We start from the raw sequence: 14,991 nt of genomic DNA on the forward strand, positions 1-14,991 counted from the left end.
CCACCCCTTTTACCTCCCTCTCTATCCCGCCTGAAGCATCGATATCCTGGGATATTTAGTTGCCAATCATGCCCTTCCTTCAACCAAGTCTCAGTAATAGCAATATCAAAGTTCCAGGTACTAATCCAAGCCCTAAGTTCATCTGCCTTACCTACTACACTTCTTGCATTAAAACAAATGCACCTCAGACCACCACTCCCTTTGCGTTCATGATCTGCTCCCTGCCTACTCTTCCCCTTAGTCACGCTGACTTCATTATCTAGTTCCTTACAGGCTTTCGTTACTACCTCCTTACTGTCCACTGACCTCCTCATTTGGTTCCCATCCCCCTGCCACATTAGTTTAAACCCTCCCCAATAGCGTTAGCAAAAGCACCCCCAAGGACATTGGTTCCAGTCCGGCCCAGGTGTAGACCGTCCAATTTGTAATAGTCCCACGTCCCCCAGAACCGGTCCCAATGTCCCAAAAATCTGAACCCCTCCTTCCTGCACCATCTCTCAAGCCACGCATTCATCCTGACTATTCTTTCATTTCTACTCTGACTATCACGTGGCACTGGTAGCAATCCTGAGATTACTACCTCCGAGGTCCTACTTTTTAACTTGGCTCCTAACTCCCTAAATTCTGCTTGTAGGACCTCATCCCGTTTTTTACCTATATCATTGGTGCCTATGTGCACAATGACAACTGGCTGTTCACCCTCCCCCTTCAGAATGTTCTGCAGCCGATCTGAGACATCCCTGACCCGTGCACCTGGGAGGCAACATACCATTCGGGTGTCTCGTTTTCGACCACAGAACCGCTGCAGCTGGACACACTTCCGGCACGTGAAGGAGTCAGGGACATCAGCCGTGTCCCTGAGCTCCCACATTGAGCAAGAGGAGCATGACACGGGTCTGAGATCTCCTGCCATTTTTAATCTTAAGCTTAACTTCGTTAAATGAAAAAGGAACGAAAAGTTTTTACCAATCACACGATAAAAAAAAAGAGAAATAGAAAAAGCCTTACCTTATCTACACACCACCGAGTCCTTTTCTTTTTGGTTAGAGGAGGAGGGCAGGTGGGAGACAATACCTGTGGAGTGTCTCGGGTTCAGAAACGGCCCAAATATATAGGGTTTTACTTACCCAGCAGCCCCCGGTCTCTGCCGAAAACAAAAGGAAACTAAGTTTACTTTGAAACTGACCTTCCCAGCTGATCACTCGCTCGCACACTCTGCTCCCGAATAAGCTGCTGCAATGAAAGGCAAGTTATTTTAAACGGCCCAAATATATAGGGTTTTACTTACCAGCAGCCCCCTGGTCTCCGCCAAAAACAAAAGGAAATTAAGTTTACTTTGAAACTGACCTTCCCAGCTGATCACTCGCTCGCACACTCTGCTCCCGAATAAGCTGCTGCAATGAAAGGGAAATCATTAAGTATGTTCAAGGAAGAGTTAGATATAATTCTTAGAGCTAAAAGGATCAAGAGATACGGGGAGAAAGCGGGAACAGGGTACTGAGTTTGGATGGTCAGCTATGATCGCATTGAACAACGGTGCAGGCTCAAAGGGCCGAATGGCCTACTCCTGCTCCTATTTTTCTATGTTTTTATGTTTCTAATTCAACGAGAAAGAAAAATTCCAAAGTTGGAACCCGCCATCCGTGGTTAACTAAAACAGTTAAAGATAGTATCAAACTTAAAGAAAAAGCCTATAATTGCACAAAGATGGGAGGCAGGTCAGAAGATTGGACAGAATATAAAAAACAGCAAAGAAGGTCTAAAAGATTGATAAGGAAGGTAAAATTAGAGTATGAGAGAAAGCTAGCTAGAAATATAAAGACAGATAGTAAAATTTCTATAGATATTTTAAAAAAGAAAAAGGTAACAAAGTGAGCACTGGTCCGATAAAAAGTGAGTCTGGGGAATTAATAATGATAATAAGGAGATGGCAAATGAACTGAACAGTTATTTTGCATCGGTCTTCACTATTGAGGATACATGTAACATCCCAGTATTAGCTGTAAGTCAGGAAATGGAAGGGAGGGAGGAACACAAGAAAATTACAATCACCAGGGAAGTGGTACTGAACAAATTGTTGGAGCTGCAGGCTGACAGGTTCCCGGGTCCTGATGAACTTCATCCTAGTGTGTTAATAGAAGTGACTAGTGAGATAGTTGATGCGTTAGTTTTAATTTTCCAAAATTCCCAACATTCAGGGAAGGTTCCATTGGACTGGAAAATAGTGAATGTAACTCCTTTATTCAAAAAGGGAGGGAGACAGAAAGCAGGAAACTACAGGCCAATTAGCTTAACATCTGTCTTAGGGAAAATGTTAGAAGCTATTATTAAAGATGTTATAGCAGGGCATTTGGAAAAAAAAATCAAGGTAATCAGGCAGAGTCAACATGGTTTTGTGAAAGGGAAATCATGTTTAACCAATTTATTGGAGTTCTTTGAGGGAGTTACATGTGCTGTGGATAAAGGGGAGCCGGTGGATGTATTGTACTTAGATTTCCAGAAGACATTTGATAAGGTGCCACATCAAAAGTTATTGCAGAAAATAAAAGGTGTAGGGAGTAACATATCGGCAAGGATAGAAGATTGGTTAGCTAACAGGAAATAGACAGTAGGCATAAATGGGTCATTTTCTGGTTGGGAAGATGTAATGAATGGTGTGCCACAGGGATCAGTGCTAAGGCCTCAACTTTTTACAATTTATATACATGACTTAGATGAAGGGACCGAAGGTAGGTTGCTAAATTTGCTGATGACACAAAGATAGGTAGGAAAGTAACTTGTGAAGAGGACAAAAGGAGGCTACAAAGGGATATAGCTAGGTTCGGTGAGTGGGCAAAGACCTGGCAAATGGAGTATAATGTGGAAAAGTGAGAAATTGTCCACTTTGGCAGGAAGAATAAAAAAGCATATTATCTAAATGGTGAGAGATTGCAGAGTTCTGACATGCAGAGGGATCTGGGTGTCCTAGTGCATGAATCGCAAAAGGTTAATATGCAGGTACAGCACATAATTAGGAAAGCTAATAGAATGTTATCGTTTATCGCGAGGAGAATTGAATACAAAAGTAGGGAGGTTATGCTTCAGCTACACAGGGCATTGGTGAGACCACATCTGGAGTACGGTGTACAGTACTGATCTCCTTATTTAAAGAAGGATGTAAATGCATTGGAGGCAGTAGAGAGAAGGTTTACTAGACTAATACCTGGAATGGGCAGGCTGTCTTACGAGGAAAGATTGGAATGGCTAGGCATGTATCCACTGGAAGTTAGAAGAATAAGAGGTGACTTGACTGAAATATATAAGATCCTGAGGGGTCTTGACAGGGTGGATGTGGAAAGGATGTTTCCCCATGTGGGAGAATCTCGAACTATGGGTCACTGCTTAAAAATAAGGGGTCGCCCATTTAAGACACAAATGAGGCGAAATGTTTTCTCTCAGAGGGTCGTGAGTCTTTAGAATTCTCTTCCTCAAAAGGCAGTGGAAGCAGAGTCTTTGAATATTTTTAAGGCAGAGGTAGATAGATTCTTGATAAGCAAGGGGTAGAAGGTTATTGGGGGTAGATGGAAATGTGGAGTAATCAGTTCAGCCATTAACTTATTGAATGGCACAGCAGGCACGGGGGGGTTCAGTGACCTACTCCTGCTCCTAATTCATACGTTCGTATCATCTGTTTTTTAAAAAAAGTCTTCCTTCTACAATATTAATAGGGACTGAAATATTCAGATAGCATCTACTAACAAAGGCATTAAACCTGGCAAAGAACACAGTAAGTTGTGAAGGCAGCAGCAAATAGCTCGGCCTTGCAAAAATTGTAGACCAAAGGTAACCCTCGGTGAGCTCGAATATCAATTCCAAATTATCTTTTTTTCCCTGCACTAGTAAGCTAATTAAGATCACTTGAGGTCTGCATGCCAATGTTATTTGCTCCACTTATGCTCCACTCTGCTAATTTTTTTACTCAATATCGTTCACTGTTTATTCCTATATTGAGTAGTAGTTAAAACACAAGAGTGGAGCAAATGCCTGGTGGTTTTCTGCATGGGCATAATTTATTCTATTTGTTTTCGTGCATAGATGCAGAAGGGAGAGGACTGAAAATTTAGAACCCTCACAGCCCCTGTCATTCATGGAATTGCATTGATGCGTCAAGGCAAGCTACTTGGATATGACTGCAGGTCACTTGACCGAATTCAACAGCAGAAGGCGACCTTATGTTCTTGAGTTAGTCCTCTGGGGAACCCATTCCTGCACCTCGGCTGCCATTCGCACTTACTTCTCCTCATTCATATTGTGTGCTTCACCTGGTGCTCTTTTCTCAAAAGTCTAAATCTGAATCCCCAGAGTGGATGTTCCTGTGCTCATACTTGTGATAAATGGAGCCATTATGCGCTGTGAGGTGGTAGGTTCCGCATCCTCTGATTTCACAGCAGGCACTCCTTGGGGACACCTGTGGAAATGCAATGATATCAACAACACACGACTTGCAACATAACTTTCCAATACGTGCTGTGCTATAATGTTGTGGTGCATGCTACATCTGTGTTTGATGAAGTGCCCGAGTTAAAGATAATGCAAATGAGAAAAAAGCAGCAATACGAAGGAGCTTGGAGTTACAAGATGCATTCCTACATGACCCTTTCTATTTGGCTGCACCCATTCTAGGCTAACTATTTGCAGGACCAGTTCTCAAAGTGGGTTAGGGCTTCAGAATGGCAGTGGAACTCCACCATTTGCTTGCCTCAGCCTTCTGGACTTCTTTCAACTGTAGGTTGAAGAAGTGATGAAATTTAAAGAGCTCTGGCATTGCTCTGCAAACAGCCAGCTTGCCTCCCAAAACATGTCAATGAGCATGCAGCTTGAAGAGTGTTGCTGATGTAAACATTGGGCTGGATTTTACACTGGGCAGGCAGGAGCTGACCACCGACGTAAAAGTTGGTGGCGAACCCGCATCCGCCCGACCCGGGGATCTGACCCGCATTTTACGGGTCCCCGGCTTTTAATTGTTCAGAGGCAGGACTTCCACATGATTAAGGGAGGACCTCCTGCCTCACTGAGCTGCCAGCCAATCATCGGGCCGGCAGCTCTTAGTTCCAGCAGCGCCACTTGATTAAAAAATACATTCAGCAAATGAAAGTTACAATCTTTTTGGTTTAGGGGGCATTTTTCTCAGAAATCTGCTGTTCAGACAGCTTGGGCAATGGTGACAGAACAAGCAAATGCTGTTTCACATGTGAGGAAGTCATTGGCACAAATGACAAAAAAACACATTCAGGAATTTTGTCAAGCTAAGTTGATACTTCACATGTAATGCTATGGCATGGCTGCAACACACACTTTCAACTCGACCAACTCTGTCTTGCTCTTTAGTGTCTGAGTCTCAGAGTCAGGAGGCTGTGTATAGTCAGACATCCAATACCTTCTAGCTTCCAAGAAAACCTTTTAATGATGTGGCTCATTTATCAGCGAGTCGGATGGTGGCAGGGTGGTGGCGTAAAATTGAGCGCGAGTCTCCTTGAGGCCTTCCCGGCCCATTCCCGCCTTCGCCCCACTTTACGTGGGCCGCGGGGGGAGAGGGGCGAGAAACAGACCACCCGCCCCAGGCCAATCAAGGCTCTTAAGTGGCCACTTAATGGGCCACTTAAGGGCCTTCACCCGCCTCCATGGATATTTTACCTGTGGCAAGCTGGTGTCCGGTAGACGTGAAAGGCTGCCCAGTGATACCTGGCAGCCTCAGTGCACCAGGAGGGGGGCAGGGGCAGGGCCTGACAATCGGGCACAGGATGCCCGATTGAGGACCGCCCCTGCTTCCCCAACCACCCCCAGGACCCGAGACGCGCCCCCCCAAATGTCCATCCGTGCCTCGCCGAGCTGCGACCAAGTAGCCCGGCGAGTCATGGATGCCTCCATGTCCTCGGCTGGGCTGCAGTGCCAGCAGTGGCCACCTTTTTAATATCACAATAGCTCTCTCTGTAAGGGAGGCAATTATTCCCTCCAGAATTCTCTGCCATCTGTTTCATTGCAGTCCATATAATTCTCCTGCTACATTCAGTGCTAAATTGGTATCTGCTCTTTTAAAGGCACAGCAGTAGCGCTATGAATCTGTTACTGCATTGGATATCCATCTGACGCCTGACTTTTCAGCAGGTCGTCCAATTGAATCTGGCAACACTGAATAATTATTTAAATGAGCAATCCTCACAAATTCTCAAGATCTATGCCATACCCTTCTCCTACAGTATGCTTTTGAGCAATTCAGGCATGTGCCTCTGCACTATTTTTGTAAAATTGGCTCCAAGATTCTTTTCCATTACATTATATAAATTAATTTCCTATACCTAAAGTTTATCCCAAACAGTTCCTCATAGTTGTCTCAATTGCCAAACTTGTCTCCCCTTTGCAACTGTCTCAAAGTCAAAATAGTCCAACCATTATCTCTCAGGTCTTAAAATTCACAGTTCACAAAGAGTTCTTAGACATCCGAGAAGTAGCTTACCAGACATCCTATCTGATTCACTCGAATTTACTTAGATTCTGATGGGTGATCAGCTGGAGGTTTTCAAAAATAAAATGAAATGGCACAATAAAACGTTGGCAAATGTTGATATTAGATTTGATAAGATTTCAAAAACTAAAATCGTGGATCCAAAGTTGGGCATTATTATTCCCCCCTCAACATGCTCAAGCATCTTCCAAGTGGGTACAAACATTCCTGATGAGAATGCAGTTTTCCACAGCATCACATGAAACATGGGCCTAGATACTGATTGACTCCTACACATGTTATGGGTGCAAAATAAGGCACCAAAGCATCCACTATACTGGCTGGCATCCGTGCACACATCCACTATACTGGCTGGCATCCACGCACACACTGAGCACTGGAAATGCGCTGCCGGCATTTTGGTAAAGGCAGAAAAAGAGGCACCTAGGGCCCACACCTGAAACAGATGCAAATATAGGGAGCCTAATACCTATGCCTATTTGAGGCCTTTTTCTCAAAACATGGTGTATATGTTGCCTAACCAGCTGTCCTTGAAGGGACAATTAAAGTCCACTACCAAAAAGATAAATTGATTAGAGAATACACGCGTGAATGTGGAGCTGGGAGATGTAGCCTTGCTCCTTCCAGCTTCACTGCAGTGCCGAAGACAAATTCTGGCCCCCACATGGCCCCTAATTGCCTCCCGCCACTCCTGATCGCCCCATTCCTTTCTAAACACCTCCCTTTCTTCCAATTGCTCTCTTCCCTCTCGATCACTTGCCCCCACTTCTCTATCACTTCAACCATCGCTTCCTCCCCTACTAATCGATCGCTACCCCCCCTCACAATTGCCTTCCCCCAGGACCTGTCTCAGGGTTACTGGCAGGCATGGAACAGCATAAAATCCAATATTAATTTACTGACAAGTTGCCTGGCTGCCCAGAGCCCATTCAAAGATTACAGGTCTCATTTAAATGAGGCTCAGAATTGGGTGTGCCTCGGCCCTAAGCATTTCAGCACATTGATTATTGCCTACATCCAATTCATGCCAGCCTGCCAATTTCTGAGCCATCATTTCAATTGCACCTTCCCTTAAAGTCAGTCATAATTATTTAATCCTGCACTCTCTGTAGTGGAGGTATAAAGTACAAGATTAATACATATTAAACAAAGAACTTAAGTCAATTTTATGGCTGTAACTGATACAGGATAGGAAAAACAAAAGGGAAAAGTCACTGTTCCTGATAACACAGACCTATGCCGACATAGAATAGCACTTTTTGGTAGCAATGGTACGTTATAAAACAGTCACAACCTCGTGCATTTGATTTATTTTGCCACACTTATTTGGAAGATGCTAATTTGTGATTTTCTGTACTTTCCTACTGTAACACTCCACTAATTGCATAAATGACTAAGTTTTTCAGAACACTAGTGTAGTGTAAATCTAGTTCCTTATACATCAAAATCCAAACACCATTTTGTTCTTGCCAAGAAGGTGCTTGGAGCTTTGGATTTGTACATCTATGCAAACGCTAATTAGCACTGGAATTCTCATATGGATATTATTCTCCCAAGTGCTGTTCAGAAAGTCAATTGGTTGCTATATTGAAAAGGGTCTCCACAGCAACCATGAAACCGCAAAGCACAATGGAACAGTTGCTACATCACAATTTGATGACTCCTTTCACCATTAAAGGTCATACCAAATACACATTTTCAGAGCTTAAATACTATTTAATTTCTTTGATAGAAAGGTGACTTCTACAACTAAGCATTCGGAATATTTCAGATACTTACATAACTTGGAGACCATTTTTCAATTCTACATTTATAAATTTAGACAATTCTGATCAGAGATGCAAGATATAAAAGTGCTAAAAGCAGTAATTAAAAGAAAGGCTTGCATTTATATAGCACGTTTCATGGCCTAAAGACATCTCAAAGTGCCTTACGATCAATTAAGTACTTTTGAAGTGTAGTCACTGTTGTAACGTAGGAAATGTGGCAGCTAATTTGCTTTAGAACTGTGGAAAGTCCTAGCAAATGAACACGATATAATCTGGTAAATAATTTGAAGCAAATTACAAAATGGCCACAGTCCAATGTGAAATTTTGCAATATAAACGAATATACAGGCTAGCAAGCTACTATGTACAAAAGATAATCACCAAGAAGATACAGACCATGTCACTCAACTGGAAAGCTTTTCAAAACCAGTGAACCAGTGTTCAGCAAAATCTGTCTCTGTGCAGCAGAATCCATAACCCAGTTACTGGTAGAAACCTTAGAATGTAGTCTTAGTTGTCTTGTTTAAATACAAAGTGACTTAGTTAAGCCAAACAGTAAAGCTATGCTTACAATATCTTATTTGACTACAATGAGAACTGGGGACTTTTTTTTAAATTAAAACGTAGCGTGACTTTCTTGCTGGGAACCATTCAGCTACCCTACCATGGGCAAGTTAAGATCACCGAGCTCAGTCTGAATTTGAGGCTATCCTATGTGTATGGCTCAGTACCACATCAGACAGTGCATATGAACACAGAGCTTACACAATCAACTTAAAAACATCTCAAGTCTCACATTAATATATAATGTCACTTCATTTAACAATTACATTAATTTATCAAGTCAACTGGGCTGGAGAATGCATCACTCTATAGTATTCTTAAATTGACTGTTACAAAAATGAGGATCTATATTTACACAGATATCTGATAGTAAACAGGAACATGATACTCTCCACAGCTGGGCTGCATTTTATTTCAAGGAGCTTCCCATATGGTTTCACAATGTCCCCTCTTATTAAATTAGTAATTTCATCTCGTCTTTTTTTTTTAAACTGGTGTTTACATAAGGAAATAGGTTGTTCTGAAGATAGATTCTTCATATCTGTATTCAACAATACTATTAAAAGTCCTACAGAATAGATGTGCCAGCAGTCATAAAGCACAATACTGTTGGCACTGTTCCAACATTGTGTCAAGCAAGCCTTATAAAAGTATCCTTTGCTACAATCATGGGAGCTTTACATTGTCCACAATTCAAATCTCCCAAGGGAACATGCAATTGTGTATGGAAAGCATTCTAAACCAAATTTTTGAACTGATGTACGTTTTCTTTAAGGCAGTTTGACACACTGGCAATGTATAACAATATGGAGTAACTTTACCAGAATTATCCCACAGAATACCAAAGACAAATATATAAATATATCCATTTATAAATTTAATTGGCTGTAAAGTACTTTAGGACATCCTGAAAGGCACGAGGTAAAGGTAAGTTTTTCTTTCTTTTTTTAAACAGTAAAATTGGTTAGAGATAGCACTCACCTCTGAGTCAGAGATTGCGGATTCCAGGATTTAAGCACATAATCTAGGCTAACACTTCAATACAATACTGAGATAATGATGCATTGTCAAAGATGCTGTCTTTCAGTTATGACATTAGACTAAGGTCCCGTCTATCTGGTCAAATGTAGAAAAACACATAGGATTATCTGAAATAATGTAGGGGAATCCTGGTCTGCTGTCCAATATTTATCCCTCAAACAACTACCCAAAAACAGATTAACTAGTCAATTATCTTATTGCTGTTTATGGGACTTTGCGGTGTGCAAATTGGCTACTGTATTTGTCTAAATTAAATTATAAGTTAGTCAATCACAACCTGTTCATTACAAATTCACATTTGACTGAGGTAAGTAGCAAATATACTAACTGAAATAAAACTACATCGTTAGTGCCAATTTTCTGGTGCATCTCACTGCTAGCAAGACTGTGCGCTGAGCGGAGCCTCACAAAATCACCCTAGTCCCAATAACTTTTTAATTGGATCTTTCTGAATACTTATCTCCAGCAGCAGCTTCTCCACATCTTTCTCAGGTACTCCTACAGTCCTAACTTGAATCGTCCTCCATAAACACGGACATAAAATACTGATGCATTTTTTCAAATCTCTTACTCTCAAGTACAAAATTTACCAATTTTTTCCACTTTGCTTTAACTATTCATTTATTTGCTAAATCCCTTTACGTGACTGTGAATTTTTCACATTCTCAGTTTTCTTTGATTCAGCCCTATTACCCCTAGTTGAAATGCATCTCATATTTAAATATCTTCAACTGTTGGTCTATTGTTTGATATTCCATTTTTCCCAACCAATAAATCTGAGCTAGGTCCACTTTTATCTCCCTCAGATAATCTAATTTTGAGTCCAACATCATTATCATGACCTCTGTGCTTAACTATTTTCAATGTGATCCTAAATTAGTTTATAGTCATAATGTCCAGTTTCTCCTGCGTACGAGTCGCTTATTATCCTGCTTTGTTACCCAGGACCAGGGTAATGGTTATATTTTTCTGCCTGGGATGCAATTTACCAATTAAGGAAATGGTCCTGGGGTTCCAAGAACCCTTCCCCGATTTGACACAAAATTTTGTCTTACTTCAGTCTATCCTAGAATAATTGAAATCCTCCATTCCTACCAGCCTCTCAAAATTGCCTACTCATTCACTATTTCTTCGCCAATATTCATTGGTCTATAATGCATTTCCAATATGGTAACATATCCTTTATTATTTGTTAACTCAACCCTCTATCTGAGCACCACATGGCTGTAATTCTGTTTTTAATTAATGAGACCACCCATTACCTCTTTTTTTCTTTACCTCCCTTGAAAGTTTTAACTAGGAATATTGTCCTAACTTCAGCCAAGTTTCTGTCAAGGTCACAAGATCATGTTATTTATTCCAATTAGTGCCTCTACTTGCCCAAACATTTATGCTAGACAGTACCCTTTTGCCCTTATTAGTTCCTTCACTATCCTTTTTCTCTCATAATAGCTCTAAACCACATTATGACATGTCTCCCTTCTTAAGGTTACTATTTTAGACTGTTATGCTTCTTTACTGTACTGACTTCCCCAATGCGCTATATATTTTTTCCTTCCCACCTGCCAAACTCATTAAACTTCACAATATTATACAAGTAACATATGAATGAAAATTGCTTGAAAATAACATCTTTATGTTCTTCATCAAGCACCCATGCAATAAGTAAGCCTTTGTGTTTATCTATTGAAAATATTAGGATATGTCAGCTAACTTTTAAAAAAGTGTTATTTAAAGGCGATATATTAAAAAGCATATTTAGGGGAGGATTTTGGTGCCAATATGGGGGCAGGAACGGAGGCAAGCAGGCGCAGAATTTCCTGGCACTAGCTGGTGTGCCACTTCCCACCACGGTTCCAACTCCCAGCCATTTTCCTGGAGGCTAGATGATGCGCGAAGGGCTACTCACCGAGAAGCGACAGGTAGCTTGTTAACTCAATTAAAAGGACAATTAAGGCCATTGATCAGAGGTCAACTGGAATTTTCCATTTGGCTTGTGATGCTGAAAGCACAGCAGATGACTGGAGGTGCCCTCCCGGTGGTAGTTGGAGGAGGGGGTGGATGCAGTGCTCTAGGATCACTGAGGCACCCCCCCCCCCTCCCCTCTTGCAGCTGCCATTCCTAGCTGCTTACGGCTGCAACCACAGGCCACCCTGTGGAGGAATTTCTCCTCCACAATGGTGGTCCGGCAGCTGTGTCCATTTTTAATTACAAATATTTTTAAAGTGCTCAGAAGCTATCTCAAAACAAAAGGGCAGGCAGGCCTACGCACCCTCCCTATCTGCCTGGGTGGAATGCAGCCAAAGACCTCCCTGTAAGGAAGCTCCTCCCAACATCAACCCCACCCCAAAGTGGTGGCCTAGCTGCTTTCTCTATTTTGAAATTAAATTATAAAAAGTGGCTCAGAGGGCATCTTCTTGAAGCGCCTTCCCAGTGATTTATCTTTTACTGCAGCCAGGTGCTCCTCTGAAGCTGGAAGGCTTCTGACTGGCCCTCCAGCTTCTAGAGTTTGGCCATCGCCCTTAAATGGACAGGGAACCTGCCAATTAAAAGGGCACCCCAATCAAATTTCCAACCCTGTGACTGTTTCCCCCCAGGGATGGGTTCAGGGACACGGAGACAGTCCTGGTTCCTGTTTCCGCACCGAAAGCAAAACTTCAGCCCTTTGTGTCAGCACTTCTGTGCAGTTCACCATGCTACATGGTGGCATTAGACTCTGAAGTTTGCACAACGTAATTCATATTAAGATTATATTCTGCTGAGGAAAGAGATTGCTTATTTTCTTTCTGAGAAATGTTTAATCTCAAGATCTGTAAGAATTCAAAGGAACATTCCTGTATATTTTGTTTAATTAACCCCTCTGGTTTTGTATTCAACTGTTCAATACCTTATGGCTTCGAAAAATTAAGTATATGAATAAAGTTGCTATTAACTCTGCTTGTACGATCCTGTCTGGCAGTGCATTCCAGAACGTCGCAACTCACTGCATAAACAACTGCAGTTGTTTGTGGAACCTTGATGGCAGCCACATATTAGTCGTTCCTGATCATAGTGTTTTTCCTTTATTGGTTGGCACAGACCCAGTGGGCCGAAGGGCCTGTTTCAGTGCTGTACCTCTCTATGACTTTATGACTCTATAAATAATTTGTGTTGTAAAACATAGGAGCATCAGACCAGGAGAAGGCCATTTAGCCCTTCAAGCTTATTCCGCCATTTAATGAGATCATAACTGATCTGCGACCCAACTCCATATACTCACCTTTGCCCATTTCTTAATACCGTTGGGTAACAAAAAGATATCAATCTTAGATTTAAAATTTACAATTGATCTAGCATCAATTGTCATTTGCAGAAGGGTTCCAAACTTCTACCACTCTTTTTGAAAATATGCTGAAACGACCTTTATCAATGCAAAGGTATTATTTTAAAAAACAAAGTTTACATCAGCACTGCAGACAACCATCATTCAAGTACACCTTTGGCAACTCCCTTCATTTTCTGTTATATTTTTAAAATTGCGTATTAAGAGTCACAGCATTACAGCACAGAAGGAGGCCATTTGACCCACTGGGTCCATATTGACTCTCTGTAGAGCATCTTACATGAACTTCAACTTGCTCATCTGGGCCTGGGCGGACAGACTGTTTTCATTATCCTTTCCTGGGTCTTTGCCCATTTGCTCTATATGTTCACTCTCTGGTGTGACCTTCACCTTCATGGCATGGAATGGGGTGGCCACCTCACCTACGCTCAGGAAGGCAAGCTCCCCTCAAACATCATATTCTCTAAGGTGCCCTCTTTAAAGCCAGGAGGCTGGTAGTCTGGCAGAGTTACTGGACAAAGAGCACAATCAATTAAGATAAACAATAATCTCATCTCCCCCTCTGGTTCTTTTGCCAATTATCTTATCCTCTGGTTATTGACCCTCCTGGAAACAGTTTCTTCTTATTCACTCTATTTTGAACACCTCAATTAAATCTCTCCTTAACCTTCTCTGTTCTCAGGAGAACTGTCCCAATTTTGTTTAATCAATTTTTACCTCCCTTCTGTGTTGTTGGTACAAACAATCACAAAATACTAAAAAAATGTTTTTCAAATGCTATTGTGTAAGAATAAACACCGTTAAACATTATAGACAGCTGAAACTGCAAATTACAAAATGTTTTGCCAATAACATAACATTGTCAAAATAATGTGAAACCACTTAACTGAGAACACCTAAACACAAGATACTTTTGAAAAACAGCCTGCAATGCACCTTGTACTATACCTGACACAACTAAAGTGAAAAATGAAATATATTTAGAAAAGATAGGTTTCTTCAAAATATTAGCAAATTTTAAAGTTATCAAATAGCATTAATATACTTCTGCATGTACTTATGATGAATTAAACATAAGCTTTCCTCCGCCCCCCCCCCCCCAACACCTTCTTGTCTTGAGAACAGCCAGATGACAGTTTCCATAAGCAGACAGTTTCCATAAGCAGACCATAACTTTTACAAACTGAAGACTGACTCTTTTCCTTGATACCATACTGTTAACGTAACCTGAATTTAGCAATTAATCATGATAGCACTAAATCACTTACTGGATTTCACACAGCATGTCCAACGCCTCTCAGGCTAGAGATAGGAATCCCAGTCCTCTGATGTGGCGCTGGAGGCCTTAGTCCGGGAGGTCAAGAGGAAGAGATATGTGTTGTTTCCATAGGGGCCCAGAAGCTCTCAATGCATACCCTCCAAAGGGAATGGGAGCACGTGGCCATGGAGGTCAATTCCCAGAGTCTGGCCCCAAGGACCTGCCTGCAATGCCAGAAAATGTTCAATGACCTTACACAAGTGGTCAAGGTCAGTAAATGCGTCCTCAAATGTCACCTTCTATCCACCACACCACCAACCTCTCATGCTGCTCTAAGCATCACAGCCCCACTCATCCATCAGCAATTACAACTCATACCTAACAGTCAGATGCTCCACCTCACCCTCACACACTTACCAATACTGCCAGCTAGGGTGGGTACATCACCCAAATACACTGCAACACACTCACTGATGACTTTCCCTCTCTTGCAGAACAAGGTTTCACATAACCGCAAGGAGCAGCTAAGAATCGG

Source organism: Heterodontus francisci, chromosome 22 (genome assembly GCF_036365525.1).
Source record: "Heterodontus francisci isolate sHetFra1 chromosome 22, sHetFra1.hap1, whole genome shotgun sequence".
Classification (NCBI taxonomy): Eukaryota; Metazoa; Chordata; class Chondrichthyes; order Heterodontiformes; family Heterodontidae; genus Heterodontus; species Heterodontus francisci.